The following is a 15,713-nucleotide window of genomic DNA, read 5'->3' as shown; positions in this document are numbered from 1 at the left end:
CAAACAAAAAACGATGCTCCTCCCCCAAATACAGAAGTTCAAGGAGCCTTTTTGCTAACTAGATCTAACTAAAAGACACATCTGGAAAACCATAGTAAAAGATAAAAAATTTGCAAAATTAAGTTAATATCTCAATGCATGATCTTTATGGACTTGGAGCGTCGCTGATAAATTCCTACAAGCAATCACACTTCTATCTTCAATTCTATCTTGTTTTATTCAACATCTTCATAATTTCTTTGATTTCCCACTTTGGGTAATTGTGCCTACTTATCAATGTATAACAAATCAAAAATCAATAAAATCAAAGCAAAAAATTAATAATTAAATCAACTTTCATCTAATTACCTGTATCAAGTTCAACATATCAGTATAGCTAGGTGTATTTAAATTTGTCATGCTATCTTCTTGATACATTTAACAATGAAACAAATAAAAATAAAAGCAAAAAATAAATCAAAAAATAAACTTTCATTTTATTACCTGTGTCAAGTTCAACATATCAGTAAAGCCAAGTGTATTTAAATTTGCCATGCTATCTTCCTGATACATTTCACAATGAAACAAATAAAAATAAAAGCAAAAAATAAATCAATAAATAAATTTTCATTTAACTACCTGTGTCAAGTTCAACATATCAGTAAAGCTAGGTGTATTTAAATTTCCCATGCTATCTTCCTGATACATTTCACAATGAAAATCATATATAAATAATTTAGAGAATTAGTACATACTATTGTCTCACAAATCGTAAGCACAAAGTAACAAAACACAAAACAAATTTCATACCGGTGTGAGCTGTTGAATATGAGAGGATGTTTTAGTTTGACGTTTTCTCTTTCTTGTAGCTTTCTCTAATGCACCCTTTCTTCTATGAGATGTCCCTACACATGCTTGTCTCCCTTTAAGCTTAATTCCTTTAATTTTATTTCCTTCACAATTAGTAGGCTGCACATTATCATTAGCTTGTTAAGCCTTTGATTTGAAATGAGTGCTCCCAACAGTAGATTCTTCAATTGATAAATTTTTCAAATTTGCCTCTACTTTGTTCAAAGTACTTTCATGAGCATCCAAAGAAATACGAAAAGTCTCATCAGTCAGTGTAGCTCTTGCTGCCAAGTTAGAATACAATTTAAGCAACACTTTATAACAACTTCCCACATCTGCATTTTGGTCATGTGGCCCTACATGCATATAATTTTTCATTGCAGAACCAACCTTTGCATCTTTTGTCCACCTTTTTAAAATATACTGATTTGACACCCTTTTATAATTTTGAAGAGATAACACTTTTAAGGCATGGACACATAAAATTCCAACAAATTCAAATTTATTACAACTACACATCACTGTAGAAGCCAATGAATCAAATTGAACAACGTGTTGGCGAGATTTACGAGGAGAAATAACTTTATATTTTACCATAGATCCAACCTCACCCTCCTTATGCAATTCACAATCCCAAGTGAGCCATAATTCACGATTAAACAACTTAAATACTGCAGGAGTATAAACACTTGCTGCATGCTTCAATATTTCTATTGGATATTCTAATGATGATTTACTTTGAGTTGCTTTAAAATCTGCTCTCAACTCTTCAAAACATCTATCATCAACCAACCTTTGAAAGTGTGAAAGAAACGCAACAAGTCATAATTATAAGTTATGTACCTTTTAATTTAACTGTTCATACTCTCGCTTCTTTGAGTAGTAGACATATTAGCACAAAATGTTTTCCTCTCATAAACCAAAGCCCATTTCTCCCTTAACTCAAACTGTCTTTGCAACCAACTGTTATTCCTTAGATCATATTTATCAAGCATATTATCCCGTGCATCTAAAAAGTCATCTTCACAGTCATGGTCATATACACAACTACTAAAATCTGCTGCAAAAGTACTGTACCTTCCAAACACTTCTTTAAGGTTCTTAGCTGCGTTTTGGTACATATGCCAAACACATAAACGATGATGTGTTTCTGGCCATTGTGAAGCTAATGCCTTTGCCATTGCAGCATCTTGGTTTGTGAAGATAGTCTGTGGTTCTTACCAAACATTGCTTTCTGAAAAGAATCAAACAACCACATGAAAGTCTCAGATGTTTCATCATATAACAATGCAGCACCAAAGATGATAGTTTGTTTATGATGATTTACACCAACAAACAATGCAAACGGCCTACCTTCTTTATTTTTTTTGTAAGTTGTATCAAAGCACACTACATCCCCAAAATATTTATAATCCAACTTCATTCTACCATCTGCCCAAAAAATATTTGTAATTAGATCATCAAGGTCAACCTGAATTGCATAAGAAAAATTAAGGTCTTCAAATTGCATTCTTTGAAGATATTCAAGTAAGCCTCCAGTATCCCCGCTTTTCATCTCTTCTATTCGTCTTGTACGCAAATAATTATTATAATGCTCGGGAATGAAGCCAAGATTGTCAAGTCCACCTACTCTTTTGGCCATTAGTCCTACACTTGCTCTTGGTGCAATTCCAAAACTATTTGGCTAATTCAGCCTCAACAACTTGGGCTGGATTAATGGACCTTTGAAATCTAAGGAATATACGCTTATGAGGAGAAGCTAAGACATGTGTGTGCTCTGACACAAATTTTACCACACAATATTTTTCACTATATCTACAACTAATTTTCATCTCTGCTCTGAAACCACATCTTGTTTTCGGACGATGGCATTTCACATTATCATCTCTTTTGTCATTCCCTCGTATACCCTCACAAGAGCAACAAAAAACTCTATCTAACCATTTATGTGAACCATCTTTATCACCCTTGTGGCCCTTACTTCGCCTAATACTAAATCCAACTACACGCGCATAACTATTATAGAAATCATACGCATCTTGCTCAGTCTCAAACTCAATTCCTAATTTCGGAATCACTCCTTCTTCTATGTTAGCATGAATTTTATCGTTGCTATCTATTGATATTGGTTTTGGTTGTTCAACTATCACAAGTGGTGAATCCTCATCTTCAAAATTCAATTTTCGAACTGATTGACTATCAGTCTTAGTATGATAATTGCTATCACTCATGACCTTATTAGAAAACAAAAACAACATAGTTATTTTTTTTAATAAACAACATATATATACGCACACTTTAGACACAAACTCACATAAGTGTATATAAGAAAGTTGTTATAAATCCTAAAATAAATTAAAAAAAGAAATTTATATACACTAAACCAAAAGGAGAGAACTTACTGTGTGACTGAACAATACGTAAAAGCCTTGAAGGTTGCTTGTTGTAGCAAGAGTCTCTCAAAAGTTGAGAAAAATCTGCACCTATAGGACAAAAGGAATGGCATACAAAAACAAAAGCAAAAGCCGGAAACACTTTGGGAGAAAGGAATACAATGAGACAAAATAGGGAAGAGTCCAAATCAAAAACAAAAGTTGCGGCAAGAGACAAACCACATGGAGAAGAGAAAAAAAAGAAACCAAAAGTCGTACTTGTTGACTCAAACCACATGGAGAAGAGAAAAAAAAAAAAAAAGGAACCAAAAGCCGGAAACAAAGAGAAGAAATAAAAGCTGCGGAAGAAAAAAAAGAAAAAGAAAGAAAGGGATTTTAACGTTAACGCCAGTAACATGGGTGTTAAAGTCAGAGTTATCTCATTTAATGAGAGAGGCTAGCAGTCCAAGTTTTATTGGTGGAGCATGAAGTGGAGCACAATTGATGAGACAGAAGATTTGGACTCATTTTTCAAAAGTAATTCAGAGATTGTTATCAACTCTCTTAGGCGTGGAGATGTGTTTCACTCTTTTGTTAATCATATTTTAAAAGACACGTTGTCTTATGTTAGCTCTTACAAAGTTATACTTTGAAAATTTTGAATACGTCCTAAGCTTCTAATTTTTCCCATTCACAAGAAATGATGCAAGTGAGGTGCACAATATTACAATGATGACTTTGTCACACAACATGATGTTCTTAGAGAGCTTGCTTTGCATCAGAGCAGCTAGGAGCCTATACGATAGAGACAAAGACTGATTATGAACATAAGTGAAAACCAAGGTGGTGGAGAGAACAGAAACATCAACTCATTAATGCTCGCTTATTATCTATTTCAACCGGTATGCACATTTTCTCTCTAACAAAGACACATATACACATACACTATGTAAACAACAAAATATTGATTGCCTGTCACACTGTATACAATTCTTTTTGCAGATGAATCGTTCTCTTGGAGTTGGTGCAACATTCAAGCTCCCAAGTTGAGGTTTTAGTTCTGAATTTTCAGACAAAGAATTACACCTTACCTGATTTTGTGGATAAAATGGATGAACTCAAGGTTTTGATGGTCACTAATTATGGTTTCTTTCATGCCGAGCTAAGCAATTTTCAACTTTTGGGGTCTCTACACAATTTAAAGAGAATCATATTAGAGAAAGTTTCAATTTCTTCCCTTTGCAAGACCCTTGTTCCGTTGAAGAGTTTGAAGAAAATATCCTTGTTTATGTGTAATATTGGTAAGGCTTTTGAGAATTGTACTATCCAGGTTTCGGATGCGTTGCCAAATTTGACGGAGATAAACATTGATTATTGCAATGATCTGGAGGAATTGCCTATTGGGCTATGTGATATTGTCCACCTCAAAAAACTCAGCATCGCCAATTGTCATAAGTTGTTTGCATTGCCAAAAAAAATTGGAAAGTTGGTAAATTTAGAAGTCCTAAGGTTTAGGTCTTGTACTGAGTTGTCAAAGTTGCCAGAATCAATCAAAAGCCTTGATAAGTTAACCATTCTTGGAATATTTGACTGCCTAAGCATTAGCAAGTTGCCAACAAAAACATTGGTGAGTTGTGTAAATTAGAAGTGCTTAACATGAAAGAGTGTCTGAGATTGCGTAATCCATTTCCAGAATCAATAATGAACGTTAAGCAGTTAAAGCTTGTGGTATATGACGATGAGAGGGCCAAGTTATGGGAGCCTATTAAGGAATTCCTCACCAAGCTTGAAGTAAAGGTGGCTGAAAAAGATATCAACTTAAATTGGCTTCCTAATATAGATGAGACAGCACATACTTCCTTATAATAGAGAGACTGTCGTAAGTCAGCACGCGAAAAATCCAAGAAGTAGAAAAGCATGAGTATAAATCATCAGTGACAGTGACAAAATTGTGTGAAAATTGGTGACATTAAGGGAAATGACACTAGGTGCAAAGCTGCTTTTCGAGCAATTTCTTTTGTTTAGCCCTTGAAATCTGTGTTTTTGCCATTTTTAGTTTCTTTTTTTTCCTTTATAACTTTTAATTTAAAAGACAATAAGATTTTTTTTTGTTTTGGGATGTCTCTTAGAGATGGTAGTTTTTAATTTTGCAATTATCTTAATTTTGTCATTTTTGGTCAAATTTACTATTTTGCTACCTAATTTCATGATTAGTGTAAATTAGGGTTTTATGGGTGTTTTACTAGTAGCCTTATTTTTTTTTATCTTTGACTTTTGGCGAGAAATATCAAAATAGTTACACTGATGTGAATGCTCTAAGGCATTCATTGTTTAGATTAATAAAAATACAGACGTTTTGTCCTCTTTCTAGTGGATTCTAGACTCTATCACCTTGTATATTCAAAATTATTTTCTTGAAGCAAACATGTTTGCTTCTTGTGGGTTACGCACCCTATTTGATATCACTTCCCAAATAATGATATCCGAGAATTGTTTCTTCTTGGAAACTATTGTAGGTTTGAGTATGTTAAGTCAAATGGAAGTACAAAAAAATCAAGGTCAATGACATTGCCAACAGTAGGTGCTAGTCAAGATTGTCTCAGAAGAAGCATTAATGATTGCTCTTCATGAGAGAAGTAAGTATGCATAGATTGTCAAGGTGTTTGAGATTTGTCTTTCAAGTCCCCATTGAGAATAATCAATATATATATATAAGCAGAGAGTTCATGCAGGAGAGCATGAGATTTCATCATGTGGTGGTCCCTTTGAAGAGTTTACTTCCTCCACATCTCTCTTATTTTCATGTCTTTTAGCATACCCGTACAACTTCCTTAGAGTAGTTTTCCTTTTCATTTGACCTTCCACCTCACCTAAAATTCTAATAAGTGTCATGTGGTCATTTCTTTCTCTCACATTTAAAAGGGTGAATATCCCTATCTTAAAAGGAATTACAATTCTTTTCATTTACACGACCTTGGTACATGTGACTCTTGCACTGCCTAACCCCTCCTATTCTCATTCTTCTTCTATAAGTACTAGAACTAGAATACAAATGCAAAAGCATTAATGTGAAGAAGGCAAGGTTAAAAGTATATTGAACCTTGTGGGTTGTGCTCACATTGGGAACCACCATTTGGTACTCTCTCTCTCTCTCTAGATGTTGACAAGCAATACTCATACTCATTTTGACAAAAAAAAAGTTGTTTTCCTTCTTTCTATGACACTGATGAATCATAACAATCAAGGATTTGAAGCTTGCATATTGAAGAAGAAAGTGAACGTCATGGGTGGAATAATCCAAGATGGGTCATGGTGATATCACATGGTAATTTTTTCTATTTTGGGTTAATTATGGAGTACATGAATTGGCATCCTATAGTGTTATTTCTATATTTCTTGATATTTTTGTTTGTGTTAAGATCAATTTACTACAATATGCTCATTGTACAATAAAAAACACACATCAAGGATTAGTATAAGATTGGAGAATTGATATTAACTAGATAAATCTAACATGACATGTATTTGCAAATATTATTTCAGCAAACGATTTCATATTTACAAAAACAAATTGACCTTTGGTGCTTGGCTGCTTGCTGATGCCAATTTAAGGGAGAATATGGTATTGGTTGTTGGTGGTGACCCAACACATGTAAGTAATGGGACCCCATTTGGCCTTGCGCAATTTAGATCTCGTTCAAAGATACAATATTGGGTCACCTGGCCTTAAATTTGTACAACTTTATTTAAATGGAATTATGGTGATAACCATATGGATTTAGAAATTCATACGATTTCTTTTTATTTTTTATTTACAAATTATTTGGAATTTGTAACAATTCACTCTTTGCCCTATGTATATCAAGTGCTGGTTTGGATCCAGCTTATTATGCTGCGTCTGCATTTTGTTTTGTTTTTTGTTTTTTTGTTTTTTTTTTCCTTCTGCTGCGAGGGGGACAAGCGCGCACTGTGCGTGCAGTGCGCGCACTGTGCGCGTACTGTGCGTGCACTGTGCGCGCACTGTTTATGTACGTTTTTAGTAATTTTTTATTAAAAATGGGTCCCGCAGTACTATTTACACATTTAAAAATTATTTTGCTACAGTGTTTTCAGTTTTCAGTTTTCAGTTTTCAGCAATAAGTTCTATCCACACTGTAGCAAATGTGCAATATATTATAATTCATTTTGTTATCTTCTATAAAGTTCCATATCACCTTATTTGGTCATTTAGTGTTCTTCCATTGTTAAACTATTTGTAATAATGATTCTGTTACAAAGGAAATGTGCAGCCATAAAAATAAGTTCATATATATTATTTTGAAACATGAAGTCATGTTATGTGGCACTTTATTGAAGTAATTTTGCATTTAACCTTCAATCTCATCTTTGCATGTAACTTTGAATAATTGGCCTCCAGCCCTTAAAGCACGTAACTTTGAGGTATCAAATTGAGAAAGAGCTTGAAAATTATTACAACCAAAATTGAATTTTGTGTTGTTTTGTTTTCTTATGAAAATGCACCTGAGTCATTGAAGTGTATTTTCAAATTAAGAGGCTTCATATCAATTTAGCACAAAAAAAAAGAAAAAAAAAGGATATGTGCATATGCAACTTAAAATTCTTGCTTTTTACGACAAACTATTTGCTTAAACTAATTTCTAATTTTTATAACAATTATGCTATGGTCTAAATTCTTTATCACCTGAATTTGTACTATTTTAATTCAACCAAAGCCTTTATGTTATTGCAACAATAATTTGTGTTATTACTCTATTATATAGTCAACATTTTCCATAAGCTTCTTGAATAGAAGCTTATAGCATTATCCGCGCATCGCGCAGGTAGTTTGCTAGTTATTCTTAATGGCATTGAAAGGTTACTGAAGTGTGCTGCCATTGGGCCCTCATTTTTCAAATATGATTCTCGTTGAAGCTATTGATCTCGCCCAAGCGTTGTCCCCCAAAGCAGAAGAAAAAAACATCTAGTTATAGGGACAACAAGTGAACTGGGCTTCTCAGATTCAGTTGGTTTTTGTGATGCTTTCTCTGTCACTCACCATGATGCGAGGAAGGTGTTAGAACAGCTGAACGCTTTGCTAATGAAGACATCATGCAGCTGCAGAGGCCCGGAATGATGTACAATTATACTTGGTGATTCTTTTGGCATATTCCATGGGTTATTTCAATTTTTTTATTTGTAACTAGTTTCCATGAATTCTACAACCACCAAGTAGGGAAGCCCAAAGGATCTTATCAGGTTTCATGGGCATTTGGTTAATAATATTCTCAGTGGTACAAGCAGAATGATCTGTAATACGTGTTAATCCACCCTTTTCCTTTATCAAAGTACTTTATCAAATTAATCAAGCATGGGAAGTCCATGAAACTAAAATCTGGTCGGGGCATTGCTTTAAATGCCCTTTTAGCATTCTGAATATTCACACACTTTGAATACATATGAGCAAGAGCACTCGCTGCAAATGATAGGAAATCAAAACCTATCCTTGTCATGTAGCCATGAACTTGCTTGCCCAGGTCCTATGCAACATGATCAACACAGGCATTTAAAAACTCAGCGAACGTGAAACCATTAGTCCTAATCACCAATCTCAATAACACCGAGAACAAAGAAAATCCCTCTTCCATAGTCCAATCCTCCAAGTATCTATCAATCACCGCTGTCCAAGATACATCATCCCTATCCACCATCTTGTCAAAATTTTGCCTAGCCTCCTCTATACTCCCGCATTTCCCATACATGTCTGATAAACACTCCAAACCGCCTCATCTAAATCCAATCCATTCCACATTATATATCCATGAATCTGAAGCAGGAAGAGCACTGGATATAGTGAACTTACTCGATTTTGAATTCCAATGTCTTAACCTCATTCTGTAAAATTCTAACGCCTCTTTAGGCCAGTCATGGTGAACGTAACACAACATCATTGCCGCCCGTGAAAAGTTATCTCTTTGCAGCATTTCTTCAACCAACCTTGTAGCCTCTTAAAGCTTCCCCCCCACATTTGCATAGCCCAATATCATTATGTTCCAAGAACAAATCCTTGTTTACCCATTTCATCGAACATGTTCTAGGCATCCACAATACCGTCACAATTAACATAGATATCAGGGAAACGATTATCATGTATGAGGTCCGACTTCCGAGTATATTGAAGCAGAGGGTGGTCGGTGAATTTACTTAAGCTAGCGATTGTACCCAAAAAAAAGGAGACGAGCGAAAATTGAAACTGGGTTTTGAGAAAGAGAGTGGCCCAATCAAACACTAAACCTACTTTCACGTCCACGGGTATAGCTAGATCTTTCTTCTTCTTCTTCTTTATTTTGGGCCTAGCCCATTTTTGGCAATTCGCTATTCACTGACGAAAAAAGAAAAGAAAAAAAAGAATGTGGTCTGTGGGTATGTTTTGGGAGAAAATAGCAAATTAACCCTTAGTTTCCAACTATATAGTTAGCAGGCCCGGTTTCTAAACTATATCATTTACTAGAATCTCGAGTCTCAGAGACTCAATTTTAGGCCTAAAAATCGAGTCTTTGAGACTCGGTTTTTTAGTTTGATGTGGCGTTTTTTCCAGGTGACATCCACCTGAAAATCGAGTCTCTAAGACTCGATTTTTAAAACCGAGTATTAGAGACTCGATTCTTGCCACGTAAACGCCACTTAGATCTCGAGTATTAAAGACTCGGTTTCCTGAAATGGAAACCGAGTCTCATAAACTCGATTTTTAAGTGGGGTCTTTTCCCAGCGTTGGGTCCCATCTGTCACTTCCATGTCTCTCTGGTCTGGTCTGAACTCTGATCTGGTCTTGAATCTTCAGAAAAAGTATCACGTGAATTGTCTCTGAGAGTAGTGTATTGTCTCTGAGAGTAGATAAGTATCACGTGAATTTTCAGAAAAAGAAAGCACGCGTGTATGTCTTCAGAAAATAGGTCTCCTAGGTCTCTCAGGAATCTTAAAAAAAAAAAAAACTGTACAGGAAAGCAAACATTGCTCTTCTCTCACACATTCAGCAAAACCATCTCATCATACAATCCTGCAAACATTGCTCCTCTCTCCACTCTCACACAAACATTGCTCCTCTCTTCACTCTCATACAATCCTAGTAGCATATTTGCACATCCTCATGTCAGGTAATGTTCTCCTCACTCTTACCTATATATATATTTACATATTTACATACATACATATATATATATATATATATATATATATTTACATACATATATATATATATATATATTTATATTTATATATATTTATATAAATATATATATCTATTTTAGAAAGTGAGGAGAAAGATATATATATATATATATATATATATATATATATATATATATATATTTACATACATACATACATATATATATATATATATCTATTTTAGAAAGTGAGGAGAAAGATATATATATATATATATATATTTTATTCATGACCTAGGAAGTCTTTTTGCTAGCTTTCGGTGAATTTATCTGCTTCCTTTTCTCCATAATTTGTATTAAATTTGAGTTTGTATATCACATATGGTATATTTAACTGTATATTAATGCCTTGATTTTGAAATTAGATGATATGTCTAATTTTGATTGCTCATGATCAAATTGCACTCATTCATTTGCACATCCTCATGACTTTTGTTGTTTGGTTTGATATTTTATTTATATTTTTGTTAGAATTGAGTCGAAATTTTGTAATGGGGGTGAGTTTTGTCTTTAATTTTTTTATTTGTTTGAGTACGAAATGATAATGATTGAGTGTGTTTGTATGTGATGTGGGGTGAGAAGTTGTAATTTTTGTACTTTGAGTAGATATTCAAGGTTTTCTAATTGATGTTAAATAAAAGAGATAAAATATGTCACTAACATATTATACTTTACTCTCTAATAGGTTCACAATTTCTGAAGAATATTGATATAAATGTATACTATGGTGGACCCCTTGACAATCCTGGAGAGATTGACGGATTCCCATTTAGAGGGCCGGGTATTGAATGCTACTACATGATGATACGTCGTAAGTTGAAGACGTTGGATGATTTGAAGAGGAAAATAATGCACTCATTGAGTTTGAACCCTGCTTGGTATGACATCAAGATTATTTATCGTTACCCACAAGAAGTCCTTCATGAACGGATAAATTACGGGTATATGGAGATCAAAGAAGACAAACATGTAAAGATGATGTTTAATAGGATCCAAAAAATGCCCCAAGTAAATGTTGCTGAGTTGTACGTAAGTTCAGAGCCGCTTGTAGAAGTTGATACTGAGGTGGTGCAACAAACAACTACGGCTTTACAATTTACAGCCCTAGATGATGGATTTACTACAATGGGAGGGTATACAATGGGAGGTTATACGCTCCCATCTCAAGATCATGTTGCCAATACTGGTGAACCCCTCCATCCTCAAGAGACACATTTAGAGGAGGAAGACGAAGACGAAGATCATGCCGCGAATGATGGTGAAAATATTGATAACGTGAATGAATACGAAGAGAGGATTGAGCGAGGCGACTTTGAGAACGATATGGATGACCATGAAGTTGTTCCCAATTTTGAAGAGGAAAATATGGAGTACCATGATGAAGGTGATGCAGATGATGATATTGGCATCCAGCATGATACAAATGCGACTACTGCCTACAGACCTCCTGCCGACTCATTTTACGCAAATACTTGGGAAAATATGGTTGATCCTTCACGTCTTCAGATACCATTTGTTTCTACTTGGGAAGATGGGATGCATTTTCATAAAGGGTTGACTTTTGCAAATAAAGAGGCGGTGAAGCGTGCATTGATAATATACGCAGCAAATGATAATAGAAATTTTATAATCCGGAGGTCGACCAAAACTAAATTGTGCGCTGCATGCATTGACGACAACTACAAGTGGTACGTTGGGGCATTCATGAAGGTTAAACTTAATGGTCTATGGATGGTCACGTCTTATGTGGGTCCACACACTTGTATACCCTTTGGCCTGCGAAGAGACGGTAAAATGATGGATTCTAATTTTGTTGCATCAGAAATTGTGGGAAAATTGCGACAAAATCACACTGCTCGTATACAAGATCTCTGGGACATCATGCATACTAAGTATAAACATGAGCTTTCTTACTATAAAGTATGGGATGCAAAACAAAAGGCAATTGCTAAGATATTTGGGGATTGGGAGGAGTCTTACCAAAGGTTGCGAAAGTTGTTGTTGGCATACTTGGATCAGGATTCGGGTACCCAGTACAATTATCACACCATACCTAGGCCATACGAGAATTCGTTACTGCGCTATGTATATTGGGCATTTGCTCCATGCATTGCTGCATTCCGATATTGTAGGCCAGTGATCAGTATTGATGGGACTCATTTGTATGGTAAATACAAAGGGGTTTTGATGATTGCAATGACAACTGATGCCAACCAAAAGGTTTTGCCTCTTGCCTTTGCTGTTGTGGATAAGGAGTCAGAGGCTAGTTGGGGGTGGTTTTTAGAGTGTCTCAGGGCTTCGATTGAGCATGTTATACCTGCCAACGGCATTTGCATTATTTCTGACCAACATAAAGGTATCAAAAACGCCATTCGACAGTGGCCTAGAGGGAGGGACGGAACAGAACAGGTATATCACCGATATTGCCTTCGACATGTTGCTAGCAACTTCAACAGACGCTTTGATGACCGGATTCTAAAGGCATTGGCCTTGAAAGCTGGATATGGGACCCATGAAGCTAAATTTGAATCCATAATGCAAATCATTAAGGAGGCCGAGATTAATTTACTGAGGGGTGTAGACCCTACTGCTCGCCATGTTGGACACTGTATGCCATACACATATTTAACCAGTGAGGATGTGGACAAATGGACCCAGTCACATGATGGTGGAAGACGTTACGGGGCAATGACAACCAATATCTCTGAGTGCTTTAGTGGGGTACTTAAAGGTGCCCGTGGTTTGCCCATTGCGGCAATGGTTGAGTTCACTTGGTCCAAACTTGTTGCATATTTCCATGATCGACATAAAAAAATTACAGAAGATCTCTCTCGAGGTAAGGTGTGGAGTGATTATGCAATGGAAATCTATAACAAAAATGCGCAGAAAACCGCAGGCCACACTGTGAGGAATTTTAATCATGAAACTGGTGTATATCAAGTGCTTACCCCGTACAACGATCATAGAGGTGGAGGGGGAAACCATAGTCATGAAGTGCACGTATTTGATAGAATATGTGGTTGCGGAAAGTGGCAAAACTTGAAGATCCCTTGTTCACATGCAATTAAATATCTTCAAGGTCTGCACCTCGATGCGACCAGCTATATTGACCCATGTTACAGTTTGAACAACGCCATTCACACATATTCACATCATTTTGTGGTGCCAAAGTTAGAGTCATTGTGGAGGGATGTTCGCGGACCACGGTGGGTGCCTGACCCACAGCTATTGCGGGCCAAAGGTCGTCCTGTGGCCTCAAGAATAAGGAATGAAATGGACGGGGTACGACGAGAACGGGGAAGCCGGAGGGAAGATCCGGACTTGAGGGAGATTCAACCGAGGCAGCGATGTGGAGTGTGTCATCAAGAAGGGCATAACCGCAGAAGTTGTCCCAATTCCCGTGGGGCTTCCACAAGTGGTAGTGCTACAAACTAGGCAAGTGCCCTTACTATTTTTATATAATATGCATATTATTTCATTTGGTTTTTGTTCTTTGCATTTGGAAACTAATGATTGTATTTTCATCTAATCAGGCAAGCGGAGACTCGATTGAAGCTTTGGCAATGTACGTGGGACTTGTGGTTATCTTCTATATGGACAAGTGTTGAATGTTGTTGCTAAATGTTGTGGTTATCTACAAGTGTTATTTTGTTTATTGCTGAATGTTGTTGCCGAATGTAGACTATGTTAATTTCAGTTAGTTGTTATCTAAATGCTTTTGATGACAAGTTTATTGCCGAATGTTGTTGTAATTGAACTATTTGCTACCCATTGTACTCGTTACATTAGTTGCGTTGTACAGCTGTTGCCTATAATGCCAGCAATGATATTACATGAACATTAGTCGCAACTACTTTGGCAACTATAATATGCACAACATGAATAGTATCTGTTTTAATCCGGTTGTTTGGTTCTGATGTACTCTCCCCTTGATTGGTATCATATGCTTGTATGTAGTTGTTTACTGCCCATGTGATGTGTTCTGGATCTAGTTTACTGCTGCAGGGGAAGGGAAAACTAGTTCTGGTTTACTGCTGCAGGAGTAACTGCCAAAGAAAAAAAAAAGAAAAAGGATTGGCACTAGAAATCGAGTCTTTGAAACTCGATTTACATTGGATGGCATATGCGTAAATAAAGACCAATGTTGGTATGAAGCGAGTGAGAAGGAAATCGAGCCTTTGAAACTCGATTTCCACTATATTTTTGAAGCAAAAATCGAGCCTTTTAAACTAGATTTCCTCTAAAAAGTATTCAAAAGGAAATTGAGTTTAAAAGGCTCGATTTCCTCTGAAACGAAAGGAAATCGAGTCTTTGAAACTCGATTTCCTCTGGAAATAAAGTTTCAAAGGCTCGATTTATACTGGCTTATTTTTTTTCTCATTGTGCGAAAAGGAATTATTATTATTTTTTTCCAAATTCAATAACTAATTCCCAAACACTATCAAATAACAAAAATGAAGCTAATCTTTAATGTTTAATTCCAACTTCTGGAATTAAATAGTTTAGTTTCTTTATATCATAGGCACGCTACTGGCCTTATACATGGCTTATTATCAACAGAAGAATTTAGATTTTTGTATACATAAAATCATGCATATATTATTTGGAACTCAAGAAGTTACAACATAAATAGCATAGGTATCTGAAAATTGTATCCATCATTTATTTGGAGACTCTTGCACCAATACAACAACAACATCACAGGTTATTAATTAGGTACACCAATACATTTTATGATAGAAAAAAAAGAGAGAGCAGAACTCGGGCCCAAAAGATGCCTCAAGACAGTTAACCACGAAATCAACGCCATATGTTGAAAGTTGTGCAAGTGTCCAGCGACCATATGTCCATAAACTCACATCATAACCCACACCGCTAGAGAAAATCAAACATTGGGTAGAAATGTTGCTGATTTTGTCATCTTTTGGAGGTTCATATGCCGGCCGGTTTTCAAGTTCTGCTTCAGCAGCAACGAGATTGTCTTGAGCTTAATGATTCTTTCTTGATGACATTCTTCTTGCTCCTCAAGTCTTCCATTTCTTTATATTTTTCCCTCGTACTTGCACCCCCTATAGAAAATGTAAATGAACCTCCAAACCTAAGAATAAATACAATCGTGTGAGAAGAAACGTACAGCTACTGTGAAAAATCACCAAATATCTTTCTTTACAAAATTTATAGCTGACTCGTCAAAAGTTATAAGATAGAACACTTACTTTAGCATACATTGTCCGCAATTTCGCAAGTGAAGGTAAAATCAGGCGAAGACATAACCAAAATTCAGTTGTAA

At 35.8% G+C, this 15,713-nt stretch overlaps 1 long non-coding RNA gene and 1 pseudogene across 1 annotated transcript; both read right to left on the bottom strand.

The window, feature by feature from the left end:
* The window catches only part of LOC142625407 (pentatricopeptide repeat-containing protein At4g37170-like), a 49,580-nt pseudogene extending 39,250 nt beyond the window's left edge, over window positions 1-10,330 (bottom strand).
* A 4,730-nt stretch (window positions 10,331-15,060) lies between these two features.
* Window positions 15,061-15,713, bottom strand: LOC142623931 (uncharacterized). Its single transcript, XR_012842250.1, has 2 exons — window positions 15,640-15,713; window positions 15,061-15,521 (listed from the first exon to the last, which is right to left on the bottom strand). It is a non-coding gene; the product is annotated as an uncharacterized LOC142623931 (long non-coding RNA).

Source organism: Castanea sativa, chromosome 2, assembly GCF_040712315.1.
Source record: "Castanea sativa cultivar Marrone di Chiusa Pesio chromosome 2, ASM4071231v1".
Classification (NCBI taxonomy): domain Eukaryota; kingdom Viridiplantae; phylum Streptophyta; class Magnoliopsida; order Fagales; family Fagaceae; genus Castanea; species Castanea sativa.
This window is presented reverse-complemented; position numbering and strand designations above follow the sequence as displayed.